Source organism: Marmota marmota, unplaced genomic scaffold (genome assembly GCF_001458135.2).
Source record: "Marmota marmota marmota unplaced genomic scaffold, marMar, whole genome shotgun sequence".
Classification (NCBI taxonomy): domain Eukaryota; kingdom Metazoa; phylum Chordata; class Mammalia; order Rodentia; family Sciuridae; genus Marmota; species Marmota marmota.
In genome coordinates, this window is record NW_025999977.1 from 20,914,715 (window position 1) to 20,929,883 (window position 15,169).

The window sequence follows — 15,169 nt, forward strand, 5'->3', positions numbered from 1 at the left end:
GCTAAGGGTCTGTCGATTTTGTTTATTTTTTCAAAGAACCAACTTTTAGTTTTGTCAATTTTTTCAATTGTTTCTTTTGTTTCGATTTCATTAATTTCAGCTCTGATTTTCATTATTTCTTGCCTTCTACTTCTTTTGCTGTTGTAAAACATCTCTATTTCTTGAGAGATGTAGGATTCTCCTTATCAATTCTAAGTGAAGCCAGCTGGCTTTTGTGAGTTCCCCTGAGAAGAAGCCCAGGAGCCAAGGAAATGAGGTCTCCTGTGAGCAAACCGGGCAGAGCCTGAGGGCTGCCAGCAGCCACTCCAATGAACTTGGAAATATATCCTCCTCCACTTGAGCCTTGGAATGACTGGAGCTTCAGAAGATGATTCTACAGCAATTTTTCTTAGGGAGGTTACATCAGAGGCGCCTGAATTTCTGGCTCATGAAAACTATAAGATAACATTTCGCTGTTTTTTTGCTGCTGATTTTGGAGGGTGATATGTTATATATTAATAGGTAAATGATGCAAAACAATGAAGTACCTGAGAGTGGAGTTGCTGTCTTATGAAACTCTGAAATGAAAGGGTAGGTTTTAGAACTAGAACCGGGGCTTTGAGGAGCCCCAATTTGTGAAAGTGTAATGGTGCCTTGAACTCTGTTGGTAGAAACAGGGACTTTGAAGGTACTACAGTGAGGCTTCAGGAGGAAGTATTGGAGACCAGAGGTGGGAGAGTTGTCTCCTCGTTGTATAATCATAGCTGTCTTGGCAACACTCTTGCTGTAGTAGCATGGAAAGCTGAAAACGTGCTTTATGAACTGGATGATCTAGCTGAGGAGACTGCCAAGCCAAGTACTTGGAGGTACTGCCAGGCTGCTGCTTGCTACTTCTAGTAATCTGGGAAGGGAAAGAGATAAATTGAGGAAAGGAACATTAAACAAAGGGATTCAGGACTTGGGTTTTTTTGGTAAATTTTCAACCTATTCCAGATGGCAGATGATATTAAAATTAAGAAATATATCTTGAGAAAAAATTAAATCCAGGTTGCTGCCAGGAAAACATGACCTGGAAATGAAACCAAGGTAGTGTGAATCATCTCTTGTTATAAGCTCAAATTAAGAGAAAGAGAGATCTTAGAACACTATTCACTCACACAAAAGACCCTACAGAGAGATTAAGTGTGTGCCTCACAGATCCTCTCAATTACACGGAGTGGCAGGAAGGCTTGAACATATTTATGTGTGTGACTTTTTACTAAGGGAATAAACGCCAATGAGATTTATAGGATACTCATAAAAATTTGTAATGAATTATATCAATAGAAACACACCCAACTTGGATTGAAATGGACATAGCACAAATTAAGAGATCGGGTCCCCAAATATTACTAGTAGGAAGTAGACCAAGAAAAATATTCATCTGAAAACACATGTTAGCTTTGATTAAACAATAAATAAATAAAAGATGACTCAGAAGAGGAAACAAGAACCTAGAGAGTGAAAATGAGATCCATGGGAATTCCAACATTCTGCTGGTTGACTCCAAGAATTGTTTGTATGGAACAAAAAGCCACTCTCATTCCCCACCCCCACCCCTTTTTGAATTAGAATATTTATAACAACTATCCTTTGTTCTTTCTTCATTGTATATTGGATATGACGAAGGGGCCATAATTTATCTGTTTAGTCTTAAAGGTTGGGAGGAGCTTTATCTGCCCTAGACCTGATTTAGATGATGTATTCTGAACTTTAAACTGATACCATACTGGGATACCACCTATGGGGACTTCGGAAGAAAGTGAGTGTATTTTTCATATGGAAGGGATGGAAATCACTGTGGTCAGAGGAAATTATAGTAGGAAATTCCACAATTGACTGCAAATTTTTCCCGTCTCCTAGTGTTCACTCTCTGTATAATTCCTTCCTATTGAGTATGGACTAGTCTAGTCATTTGTTTCTAGTTAGTAGAGTATAACAGAAATAATGTATGAACATAGCTTCATTACAACCTTGCCAATCAGAGGCATTTCTCTAAGCCATACCCAGATCCCTAATGCATAGAAATTTTAAGGAAACAAATATATTGTCACTTAAAATCAACATGTATTGTGATGGTTTGGTATATAGTAATAGAAAATTAATGTATCTTACCAAAAATCATGGGTAAAATTATATTCCTCATCATTGTTTTTAATTGTCTATCATAAATAATATTTTTCTCTACCTGGATAAAGAACATAAGAATGGACAATGTTTATTAGTCTAACAAATTCGTGATCAAAACCAGTCCTAAGGACTGACAAATATAAGGTATCATTAGATTGGAGTCTCTCAGTATATAAGCTTTGTCTTAGATAGGTCATCACTTATAAAGTTTTTAAATGATGACCTGTCTTTCCCTGTTTTCTGTCTTTGTTATAATTGAAAATTGTTCATGACTTGTGGCATGCTTAGAAATTCCCTTAGAAAGTCCCTATTTACCTATGTTTGTTGATTAATATTATCTAAAGGCAAAAATGGGAATTATCAGCATGACCCTTAATTCACACTTAGAATATGATCTCTTATCAGAGACTGAATGGACCAAATGGCAGAACTCATTGCTCCCTAAGGCATCATGATTCTCCAAGGTCAAGAGAGTTAATAAACACACAGACAATAGAAATGTATTTGGAATTGTTCATTAAATTAAGATACTTTGGAAATAGCTAGATTTTCTAATTTCAGACAGGACCTTTATAGAAAACTGTCAACAGGTCAAGGACTTCGGGACATCCTAAAGGTGTCAAACAAATTAGCATCTATAAAAGTGGAAACTCAAAGACAGGTAACCTAGATACTAAAGAAAACTCACTGACTGATCATTATACCAAGGTTACCTTTAAAAAGTGTTTTCTCCTTTGATACGCCTGAGAAACAAGCTTTTGCAGAAATTATAAAAGGCTACTATATAATGTCCACATTTTATCCTAATATTATTAATATAAATATCAAAAAACATCTGGATATCAATTACTTAAATATAATCTCTGTTCTTGTAATGTCAGAGGATGTTAAGAGGAAATTTTCTAAGACCCTATATGTAGTCATTATCTCAAAGCTGGTGGGGCATTTTGGAAAAAATGATAAAGGATATCTAGTGTGTGCTTTGCTTGCTCACAAAATAACCCTGGCAAAAGTACAAAGATGGAACATTCATGAGATCCAAACCTTTAGGATCATTCTGACTACTTTCACATGGGCTTCATATAATTACTATATTTAATGGGATATAAATAGTTTCTGTTTGTTGTGCTTTTATTTCTTGGACAAGACAAAGCCAATGAAGCAACATAATTTTAAAGTTTCCTACCTTGGCTATCCTACACAATCTTTCTGTTGTCTGAGTACCCTTTTTTACTGCGAGTGTCATTACACAGCTCTGCAGAGCATTATTGTTTACACATGAACTCTATTTCTTGTACTGATTGCCATAGATCTCTTTGTTTTGTCTAAATGGGATACTAGGGCATTAGCAAACTTTATTGTTTGAATCTCAGATCATAAATACAGCCCTACACCTTACTTACTATTGCATTTTCCACCAACCATTTGATCCTTAGTGTAAAAATAAATCTAGTTTGCATTTCCCTAATCACTTCAGAGAGTCACTACCTGCCATTGAAAGCTTTGAGTACCTGAAATATCCCCATGAACGTTAACCTTTGATAATATAAAAATCAGGACCCCAAACAACAACATATTTCTACCAAATATAATTAGGATTCTATCCCCATGGTTGGTGATACAACAGGGCTAGGAACTATTCGGGGTTATTCTTTCTAGTTCACTATTTTCCTTATCAATTTTCAATTCCACATAATAGGAATTATTCACTTACATCCAGGGAATTTTCTTTCTTCAAGGAAAAGACAACTGACACACATTGTTAAGGAATATGGCAGCCACACCCCAATGCAGTGAATGCTATTTTACATAAACCTCAACCTACACTTGTTTCTCTCACTGTAACTTAATTGTGTCTGCGATGTAATTGTTGGAGAGGAATCCAAGATCCTTGACTTCTCTTTTAACAATGTCTCATTGAGGCATGTGCATATAAATTTATAAAATGAAGACACTAAAGGCTATTCTGGAGAATTACCCAGTGGAAATACTGATTCAGTTTTTATGTATATCTTCTAGGCAACAATTTCTATACAATGAGGGTCACACCATTGTAATAGTGATGAAAAATTTATTGTTAATCTTTCTTGAAATTTTAAATAATGCTTTCATAGATCCTATTATAGTTTGGATGTGAGGTATTCCCCAAAATGTTATGTGTGAGACAATGTAAGGAGTTTTAGAGAAGTGATTGGGTTATGAAAGTCTTAACCCAATTAATGAATTAATTCCCTGACAGGATTAACTGAGTGGTAACTATAGGCAGGTAGGGTTGCGGCTAGAGGAGGTAGGACAATGGAGGTGTTCCTTTGGGGTATATATTTTAAATCTGGCGGGTGTAGTCTTTCTCCCTCTCTGCTTTCTGATAATCATGTAAGCCACTTCCCTCTGCCATGTTCTTCTGTCATGATGTTCTGCCTTACCCTGAACCCCAAGGAATGGAACTGGCTGTCTATGAACTGAGACCTCTGAAATTGGTGGCCCCCAAATAAATTTTTCTTTTTCTGCAATTGTTCTAATCAGAGCTTTTAGTCATGATAGTGAAAAAGAATGAGTTTATCTCACCCATGTGACAACAACAAATCTAGTAACTTTAGACTTCCTACTAGACCTGTCCAGGCTTCACCTGTGCACCTGCTGTCTGAAATGCTTCTGTGCAGCCATTATCACATCAGATTGTCAAAAAAAAAACCTTATCCTTTAATAAAAGAAGCAAGTGATCAAACCCAGCCTTGGTTCTAAACTGTTTTCAATGTTTGTTGAGATTGATTATCTCAGGGATCACGACAGAGCTGTAAAACAGAAATGAGACTGCTTTTGAGGCCAAGCCTTTGTCCTGGCCAAAGACAGCCACAACCGGGGGTGACTGAGAACTGTTAAAACCACCCCTCATTATCAGTTTTGCAATTAGAAATGCAGAATATTCTTTTGACTTTCATAGCACTTCCTTCTTTGCTCAGAACCTCACCTAGTTGCGTAAGCGCTTATCTTAAGTGAAGCAATTCAAAGACTCACTCTCCTATTTCTATACCATTCTAAGGATTTATGGTTAAATCCAAAAATAATCAGAATTGTGCATTCATTTCCTGTAATGAGATGCTAATTCAGAATTGATTCCTTACATTCTCTCCTGCAGAAATAACTGAGTAAAACCCAGTTTGCTTATATCAGAACAGGTTTCTTTATTTAAGGTATAGCTTCCCACTCTGCCACTAGAAATATCTGAAATTAATATACATTGTCATTGTCTAAATTATCTTTTCAAAGTTTTATGCATCCTTTGGTTGTTATTGGCTAGTGTTGTAATTTTTCTTGGTTCTTTGTTCATAAAGAAGTTTTTGAAGAAATGAGTAATGACAACAAGAGTTGTAAATAAACACAGCTTTATATTTTCAAGTAAAAACCTTGTTTATTTAAAATCCAGCCTTTTACCATTATTTTTTTTGTCACTAGTGCCAGATAATTATTTGCAATAATTTTACCCTTAATATGTCTGAGTATTTTAATGTTGTATAGATAACACTATGTTTATGGTAGACTGACTCATGATATAGTTCAAGGATCTGGATCCTTGTATTTTAAAACTACCATTATACTACATTATCATAAATATAATTTATCAAGTTCATAATTTGTCAAGGATCTAACAGTGATCTACATGCAGCAAGTGGTACAAAAGAAATGTAGGTGTTTCTCCTTCAAAATGCTCACCATTTTGTTAGAAACACAAAATGCAGATATAGTACATTAAACAATGACCAGTTTTGGATTTTCCTATCATCAGAACATATACAAGGTAGGAGAGTTGTTTAAGCATGTGATGAAGACTCACCAAAATTAAACCATAGCAATGCCAGTTAAAGTTAACATACTCAAATGTTTTTCTTTTCATAGGTTGTTTAAAATATTTTTTTAATTTGGAGACTTAAGAAGTAAATACAATTAGTAAACATTTCAATTTTTTTCTGATTATTTAATAGAATGGCTAGATTTGTTAATGAAAATTTAACCTAATTCTTTTTGAAGCATTTATTTTTTCCATTTTATAATTTTTCTTCTCTCTGGATAGCCTCTTTCCTCTTTAAGTGTCCTGGCCTACCATAAGATCAGAAATCTATGCCAAATGGATTTTTAAGAATTTGCTTCTTCAAGCCTTTATTTCAGAATCACTTTAATTTCTTGCTAATACTAATTTCCTGCTGTGGTTGTTTCTTGACAATATGGTGGTGTTAAAAAAAAAGTATTCACATTCCAGTATAGGTGTAGATGTAAGAGTTTAAGAATCTTTTCACATAAACACTTTGGCAAGGTAATGAACAAAGAGTTAGAAAAAATAGTTACTGTGAGAAAAGTTAAATATATTGTCAAAGTAGGTCATTTTGTATTCTACTTAAAAGTTCAAATAGGCCAGAGAATATTTTTATGCTGAATTAATCCTGTCCTATCAAATGCATACCAAATCCCTAGGGAAACCTGATTATGTACCTTGAGGGCATATGCTAAGAGGTCAATTGACTCTTTTTTCAGGTTATGATCATCATTAATGATAATGGACATTCTGTTCTGGGACTGAGGTAAGGGCATACCTTTTTATTGTCCAGTGATGCTATTGAAAATAATAGAGACATTTATATGGGAGAATTGCGAAGTATCTCAGAGAAGGTGTCCAGAGAAGGTCAATTCAGCTTCATAGCAGAAATAGCCTCCCACCATTCCAAAGTATTTAGCTGGAGTATGAGTCAGAGGAAAGATGTTTTTGGCAGATAAAAAATTTGCTACTTTCATATTACTCATTTGTGTACTTTCAATATATTCTCTTTGCATAGAAATGAGTTTCTTCCTGTGTTCCTTCATCTGTCCTAGGTAGAAAGGTGAAGTAGGAAAAAAAAAAAAAAGAAAAACTTTTGAAAGCCTTTTTCTGCAGGGACAGTCTCTCCCTAATGCAGAGAGAGAAGGTGGAGAATACAAACCTGTGTCTTGAATAAGAATGGTGTCTCCAGATGAACCCAAAGGAATGTGTTATGAGCACAGGAGACCCAGAACTGAGTGGGGTCAGGTGGTAACTGGAAGAATATTCATAGAATCACTGAGCTGAGGAAGGGAAAAAAGTACAAAACCTGTATACGGGAGGTGCACTGAAATCAGAGACCTAGGAAGACTGGCTCATATTTCAAATTGAAGGGAAGAAACAATGGCAGAAGTGGAGAAAGATTCAGGATCAAAAGCACTAGCAATTGAGAAAAAGGAAAGAGAAGTGAGATGTGGAGCTGGTAAGATCAGGAAATTCGAACTTCAAGTCACAAGTAGGACACTTCCACAAAGCTTACAGGATGCTAGGATTTGGTTAATGTGTGGGGAGGAGGAACCCTCAAATAACGGTGGCTGAAACAGGTAAGGAGTGTATTTCTTTTTCACAGAAAAGTCTGGGTTGGTTCTCCAAGATTTATATGGCATGATATGGTATTGAGGACATAGATTCTTCTGCCTTGTGTTTGGCTGGGTGACATGATCATGTCATCTGTGTGAAAGTGGAAGACATGATGAACACGAAGGGCATGCACAATATTTCTTAGGGAAGAGTCTATTGAATGCCCACAACACTTTGGCTTACATGGGCCAGACCTTAGTTGAATGACCATACCTAGCAAAAACTGATTCTGAGAAATGTATTCTTATTCTGGGAAGTCATGTGACCAATTAAAATGGCAGAGTAGATGGCAAGGGTTCTTTTCTAGCAGAATAATAATAATAATAATAATAAAACATAGGAGACAATTAACTCTGATATAGTGTTAAATAGAACTAAATGCATTTAAACCACATAGTCTGTCAAGTTGCCCACTGAAATGAGACAAAATGATTTATTGCTTACATAGACATAGGTTGGTGAAAAGTTTCAATATTAGGGTTTCTCCCTATCTTTGAAATGGATTTGGAAATCACAAAGTCCCAATATTTAGGAGAGAATTCAAGTCAAAGTCAGAAAGCTGTTGATATCCTAGTAAAATTCTCTGTGTTTTATGGCAAACCAACTTCCACTGGTTTGCCAAAACCTACATCCTTGGGTTTAACTGCTATGGAATATTGTAGGACTTGGAAACAGATTCCAATCCCTTAACTTAATTTTCATGGAGCATGAACAGAGTGGGAGAGAACTTGAATTTGTCCCTCACATGGTACTTAAACCTATATAAATCCTATTAGAGAACTTGGTTTTCTTTGAGGAGATTGAATTTGAGTAAGAGACAATGAAACCTCTACTAGAAAATCACCATGAGTTGAGGAATCTGGTGAAATGGACCAGGGCTTTTTTGGCAGCTGACACTAGATGTCAAAGAAAGCAGTGGTTTCAAATGTAGTATGAGACACAAACCAGCGCCTCCATCCTACCTGCAGTGTGACAGTACTTGCTAGGAAAGATTAGGTTTCACTGTGAAGAAGATCTCTGCTCTAAGGGTTCAACATCTCATTCTTCTGAGCTCTCCTGAGACAGAATCAGCCATAGGGAATGCAAGGTACTTGCCCCATACAAAAGGAAGTAGCCTTGGGTATGAAATGAGCAAAACTCATTAGACACAAAACCCAAGTTAATGAGAACAGTGGATATCAGAGTAGAAAGAGATATGGAGTGGCATACAACAGAACCATTCCTGGCAACCCTAAACTCCAAGTGCGATACATTTGATAATGAGATCACTGGAGATTTTGGACTCCTGAATAATTAGTCTGGATTCAAAGCCTTACTAATTAGATAATATTTTAAATGTGACAAATTTATGGTCATTGGTGGGATACAACACAAGTAATGCAGATTAAACACAAATTAGACACAGGCTGATCTATCAGAATTTAAAGAACTGTCAAGATCATAGTTGTAAGCAAATGCTTATAAGAATTATAGACTATAGACCAAGCTGGATCTTAGGAATAAGTTTCCCACGATGAGAAATAAGATCAATAGTAAATGTGATTTTTAAAAAATGATGCTCTCATTTGTCTACAATGTGCAAAAACTTGTTTTAAAGAACAAAGACCATGATTAGAGATGAAGGGACCTATTAAATGTGAAGGAACACAATAACAATCAGATTTTATTTTTGTTCACTGAAAGTCTCTATACTTAATTTTTTTCTGAAGCATTTAAGTCTTTTCTTTTGAATAGTTTTTCTGGCTTCACAATTCCAAGTTGACTGATATTAATTTTTTCATATTTTTATCTTAGGAAATCTGCTATCATTTATTTTTCTTTCCTAATTGATCTCTCCTTTATCTCTGGGTTTGTTTAAGATAATGTTTGTTTTTGGTATTCTGAGACTTAATTCCAATTTGTATCTATGCAAGTTTTTGAAGACTTGTGGATTTATTACATTTGATTGGTGCTAAATAATTTGTCATTGCTTCTTTAAATATTGCTTCTAATATCTCTTTTCAGCATTGCAAGTACATGAGATATAATCTGTCATTTTTTTTTTTTTTTTGGTACCAGGGATTGAACTCAGGGTCACTCAACCACTGAGCTACTTTCACAGCCTGTTTTTGTATTTCATTTAGAGACGGGGTCTCTCACTGAGTTGCTTAGAGCCTCCATTTTGCTGAGGCTGGCTTTTTTCTTATTTCTCCCCATCCACTGAGTCATAACAACCACTGTTTTATTCACAGTCTTGGTATATTTGACTAGTGTTTTCAGAGTATACAAATAAGTGGGATCATACAGTATTTTTTTGTGTGTCTGGCTTATTTCACTTAGGATAATGCCCTCCAGTTTTATATATGTTGTGGCAAGTGTCAGGATCTCTTTTTTATGACTAAATAATAATAATAATCCATTACACATATGGACACCACAATTTCTTTATCCATTCATCCACTGTCAGACACTTGGGTTGTTCCCAAATCTTGACTATTATGAATAATACTCAAAGAACATGAAAGTGCATATATCTTTGGAGGTTGTGATTTAATTTTTATTGGGAATATGCCCAGAAGAGGGATTGCTGGATCATAAACTTCCTAGAACAGAACTTGGAGAAAAAGCTCCTTGACATTGACCTTGAAAAAGGATATTTTGGATATCACACCAAAAATTCAGGCTACAAACCCTCAACCAAATAACCCAATTTTTTAGAAGAGCAAAGGACCTAAATAGACATTTCTCCAAAGAGGACACAAAAATGGTCAATGGGTGAAAAGTTGTTCAACATCATTAACCACTTGGGGAAATGCAAATCAAAACCAGTGTAAGATATACCCTCAGTCCTAATACTGTGGCGGTTACCAAAAACCAGGAAATAAATGTTGGCAAGGATGTTGAGGAAGGGAATGCTTATATACTGTGAGTGGGAATATAGATTGATGCAGCCACTATGGAAAGCTGTATGGAGGTTCATAAAGAGATTAAAAAGAGAACTACCATATATTTCTCACTTTTTGGAGTTTCATTTTTAAATCCTCTGTGCTTGCTTACTCCCTGCCATGTTCTTCCGCCTGCTCATACATATCTGGCCTGGAATCTATGTTTCACACATACAATCTGTGGTCTTAGGAGGTCTATCCAAACTCTTCTTGTTTGTTTTTTTCTCCCTATTGATTTTCATTCACAACTCCTAAGTCCTTGGTACTCTGTACTGTGAGCTCATTTTTTTATTCTAATAGTTTTTGATGGACCCATATAAGGTTATATTTCTCTGTACAACAAATCTTTCCAAACTACAATGTTCCTAAGAATCACCTGAGGAATTACCAAAGTACAGATTACAATTCAGTAGATCTGGGTTGGGGCCTAAGAGTGTGGGTTTCTAGCCTGCTGCTGATGTCGTCAGTCTTCAAGCCACACTGACTAGCTTTGGTTTAGATTCGCTTCAGTTCTGTGTCTGCTAGCGGCAAGAAGATTCTACCTAGCAACTGGATGACCTCAACATCTCCCTTGACTTGAAATAGTACAGGAAGCTGCCTTAGCCCACAACTAGCTCAAAACCCAGTATTCTAAAAGTAACTGTGCTTCTGGTGTTTGCTGTCTGGAAAACCCCTTCCTCTCCCATCTGAAATTTGTCTCTGGCTACAGCCCTCTCTCTCACTCAGGTAGGTTCTTTATAAATTTAAGGGGACATTAAAAGATACTTCTGTTAGACCAGTGATGTCACGTGACATGTATCTTGTGTGATATGTGGTGTCTTGCTATGGGAAGGTCCTTTAAAGCACCTGGTCATGATGCCTGAAACAATAGTCTTAGTTATAAAAATTGCACATTACAACGTATACATGTATGGAAATATCACATAGTGCCATAGAAATAGGTACAATTTTTATGTTTTTACGAATCAGTTAAAAATTAAAAATGAAAATAGTGTCCCTCTCAAAAAATCTTTAATAAAATAGGGTATGTAATGAAACCCTATCTACTTTACATATTGTGACAGAAAAAAATCAATGGAGAAAATTGGGTAGGTAATCGATAATAATAGATAATTAATAACAATAAAGGACTATAGAAAAATAGAACTATAAGATGGTATTGCTTTCATTATTATCTGTCATTCTCAAAATAGATGGACAAATCATGCAGGGCTATCACAAGACAGTATTTAGTCCCTTTGTCTTCCCTTCATGTCTTTGTACTAAGACATTTTCTTCTAGCCTTTACTTCTTCTATCAACTTTGCTTTTGTTAAGTAAGCCCTTAAAACAACAATAGTGACAAACTTATTTGGCCATATCTATTTTATCCTCATTTTTTTCTCCATTTTATAGAACTCCTATTATTAGTAGGATGCAAATTATTCACTCAGGCTGGATGGTGTTTTATAAGGAAATGCAACCACAGCACTGAGTTGGGATAATTTACATTTAGCAGTACCTCTGGCCCCCAAATGTTACATATACCTTGCTTTTTTTTTTTTTACTTCTTTTGCTTTTATTTTTTTTTAATTTTTTATTGTTGGTTGTTCAAAACATTACATAGTTCTTGATATATCATATTTCACACTTTGATTCAAATGGGTTATGAGCTCCCATTTTTACCCCATATACAGATTGCAGAATCACATCAGTTACACATCCATTGATTTACATATTGCCATACTAGTGTCTGTTGTGTTCTGCTGCCTTCCTATCCTCTACTACTTGCTTTAAATGATGTGTTAACTTACAAACTCTGCCCAGGAGCCTGAGGCAAAGCAGCGTCATACCCCCTTATAGAATAGGTCAGTGAAGGTATGTGTAAGTGAAACTGGGCTCACGAAAGCTGCAAAGTAGCATTGCATAGATAAGAGCTTGTTTTTAGTAGTAACTAGCAGACCTTATAATGCATGCCAGGTGTGGTACCCACTGCTCTCCAATCCACCCAGTCATTAAAACGTTGCTGAGAGCACATTTCTCTCCAATAGAATTTTCCTAGGGGCTCTATCCAGGTGCAGGAAATAGTTAGGAGGACCACATATGCATTTGCATTAAAATTAGATTCTAATTTGCATATCATTTACATACTCCTACATAGACTGTGCCATCTATTCTTAGGGAGTTTTTAGCAAAACATTATTTATTGCCACCATTAAGTCTGACACTTCTTGAATTTTCTCCTTTATTTTCATCCTCATCTAATCTTTGACCTGGAGTTTAAATATACAAAGATGATGCAGAGACAGAAAAAAAATGCTTCCTGCTGGATTATAGTATAAAGAACAGATATAAAGCATATTTCAAGGAAATTCTCATCTATGGATCCAAACTATTTTTCTTTCTTTTCTTTTTTTTTTTTTTTGCAGGGGTGGGAGGATGTGGAGAAGTAGATTTGAGATATTTTTTAATGGAGAAAAAGAGATTTAAAATATTACTATTATAAGTTTATTAACTAAAAACACTTGATGGAGTGATTCATTTATTTATTTAACAAGTATTTATTGAACACCATAATGTTCAAGGACTTTATGTGGTACTGGGCATATAGCAGTGAACAAAACAGTTTTTTTTTTTTTTTAATTACCTGCTTTTATAATTTATGTCCTAGTTACTATGTGGAGAGGTGGCAGCAAACAAATAAGTGAGTGGTATACAGAAAGTTTCAGCTAATAGTTCTAAGGATAAAGGGAGGAAAGGGGGACAAGGAAAGTAGAATATTGTGACAGGGAGACTACATACACTTCCAGTAAAGATCTAAAAAACAGATGAGGAAGTAAGTCATGCTGCTATCCAAGGGAACATTAGTGTGTTTGGGAATTCTAGGAAGATCTTATCAAAATGCAGGATCTTGGGCTTATCCCCTAAAGATCTAATCTTGGAGGTCTTGGGTGGTTATTTAAATTTTATTAATTATTCCCAGAGATTCTAATGGTCCGCACTTGTGAAACACTGATCAGTTGTGACAGTATGAGCAGCTATCTCCTCAATTTTGTGAAATATCAGTTATGACAGGAGATTTTCATTGTATCTTGAGATACTCCATTTCTCAATGTGCCCTTTTAGAAATAAAGTTATTAGTGCACACAAAGTGAACTAAATTTGTTGAGAATAAATTTAGAAATATATGCTTAGTTTATATATTTAGTATAGTTTTTAAAAAGTCTGGTGTCTTATATACTTAATGCCATGGCATAGTATTGTAGTACGGTCCCACACAGATGGAATCTAAGATCCAATTTCAGTTTTAAAATAATGAGAGAAAATGTGAAATGTCTTCATCCATCCATAAGAAAGTTTGATTATAGTTTAAATGATATACTCTAGAAATATGGATTTCTTTGCTAAGATTCTGGCTAAACACTTATGTTCTTTCCTTCTACCATTCATTATGTTAATCATGTAACAAAAAATTTTGAAACATTTCTAGATGGCCAGAAAACATGATAGACACTGATTATCCAAGATGAATCATTCCAAATCCCTGGGGGAAAAATATATATAGTCCTCTAATAAAGCTACTTGAAAATGCTAAGTGAAGGATTTATTATACTAAAAGGGGTGAAGAAGTGCTTATGAGAAGTAATTGAGCTGGGCTTGGAAAAGTGAATAGGTTGCTTCAAAAAAGACAACTTTGCTCAGGGTGGAGGTAGAAAGGTATGTAGAAGTGGAGGTGGTCAGAGAGGGCACTGCAGGCAGAGAGAACAGAGGCAAAGACGTGATGTCCTGAATTGCATGCACATCCAAAGAAAGGTGATTGGTTTTTATAGCAAGATACACCATATATTCTCATCTCTTCATTTCCTTGCAAAGCACAGATAAACTCATGCATGTTCCTGAAGCAAAACATGATTTTCTTTCAAACACAATCACAAGCCTCCAGCAAAGCTAATGGAATAGTAGGGAGGAAGGGAAAGTTTAACAGATTAAATTTTATTAACTCCATAGCCCAATTTATCTTAGGCTGAGAACTCATGATAATATTAATGATTTCACTAGCAAACCATTGAAGCCCCAAATCTCATCTTTAATGTCGATGCTGAACTATTTAATAATTATTCATGGTTTTACCTTGGGAGACAGACAGTTCATTTCTTTAGGCAGCAGTGTCTTCTGTACAGGGTACAGTAAAATTGCATGGTGGTTAGATGGCTTGAGAGGCCTCATCAAAGATGCATGTTCTCTCCAAGTTTTTCCATCTTTCAGGGCCTAGTTCAAGTTCTATCTATTCCTGAAAGATTTCCCAAACTACTTCTGTGTATATTGATTTTTCTCTTCTCTGTGCTCTCAGTGAATAATTTATCAGATTGTTGATGTACTATCTTTCATTGTCTACTTTTTCAAATAATAAAAAAGAAACAAATGTTTATTGTGCAGAAAAATTATGCTAGTTTTTGTGAGGAATAAAATTAATAGAAGAAATTATTCCTGTTCTTAAAGATCTGTGGTCTCCTGGGAAGCAGGAGAGAAAATCAACATGAGAGATCTTGATTTAAAGATTTAAAACATTTTCAAGAAAAGAGGTTATGTCATATTGGAGGATATTTCTAACTGCTAAATGAATGATTTGGACAAATACTATCCAAACAAATTTTAGTGATAGAGTGCAGAGAGCAGTTGAAATTGGAACA

At 35.4% G+C, this 15,169-nt stretch overlaps 1 pseudogene; it reads left to right on the forward strand.

Annotated features, from left to right (window-relative positions):
• The first annotated feature begins 348 nt into the window (after positions 1-348).
• Positions 349-15,169, forward strand: part of LOC107137003 — a 38,600-nt pseudogene continuing 23,779 nt past the window's right edge.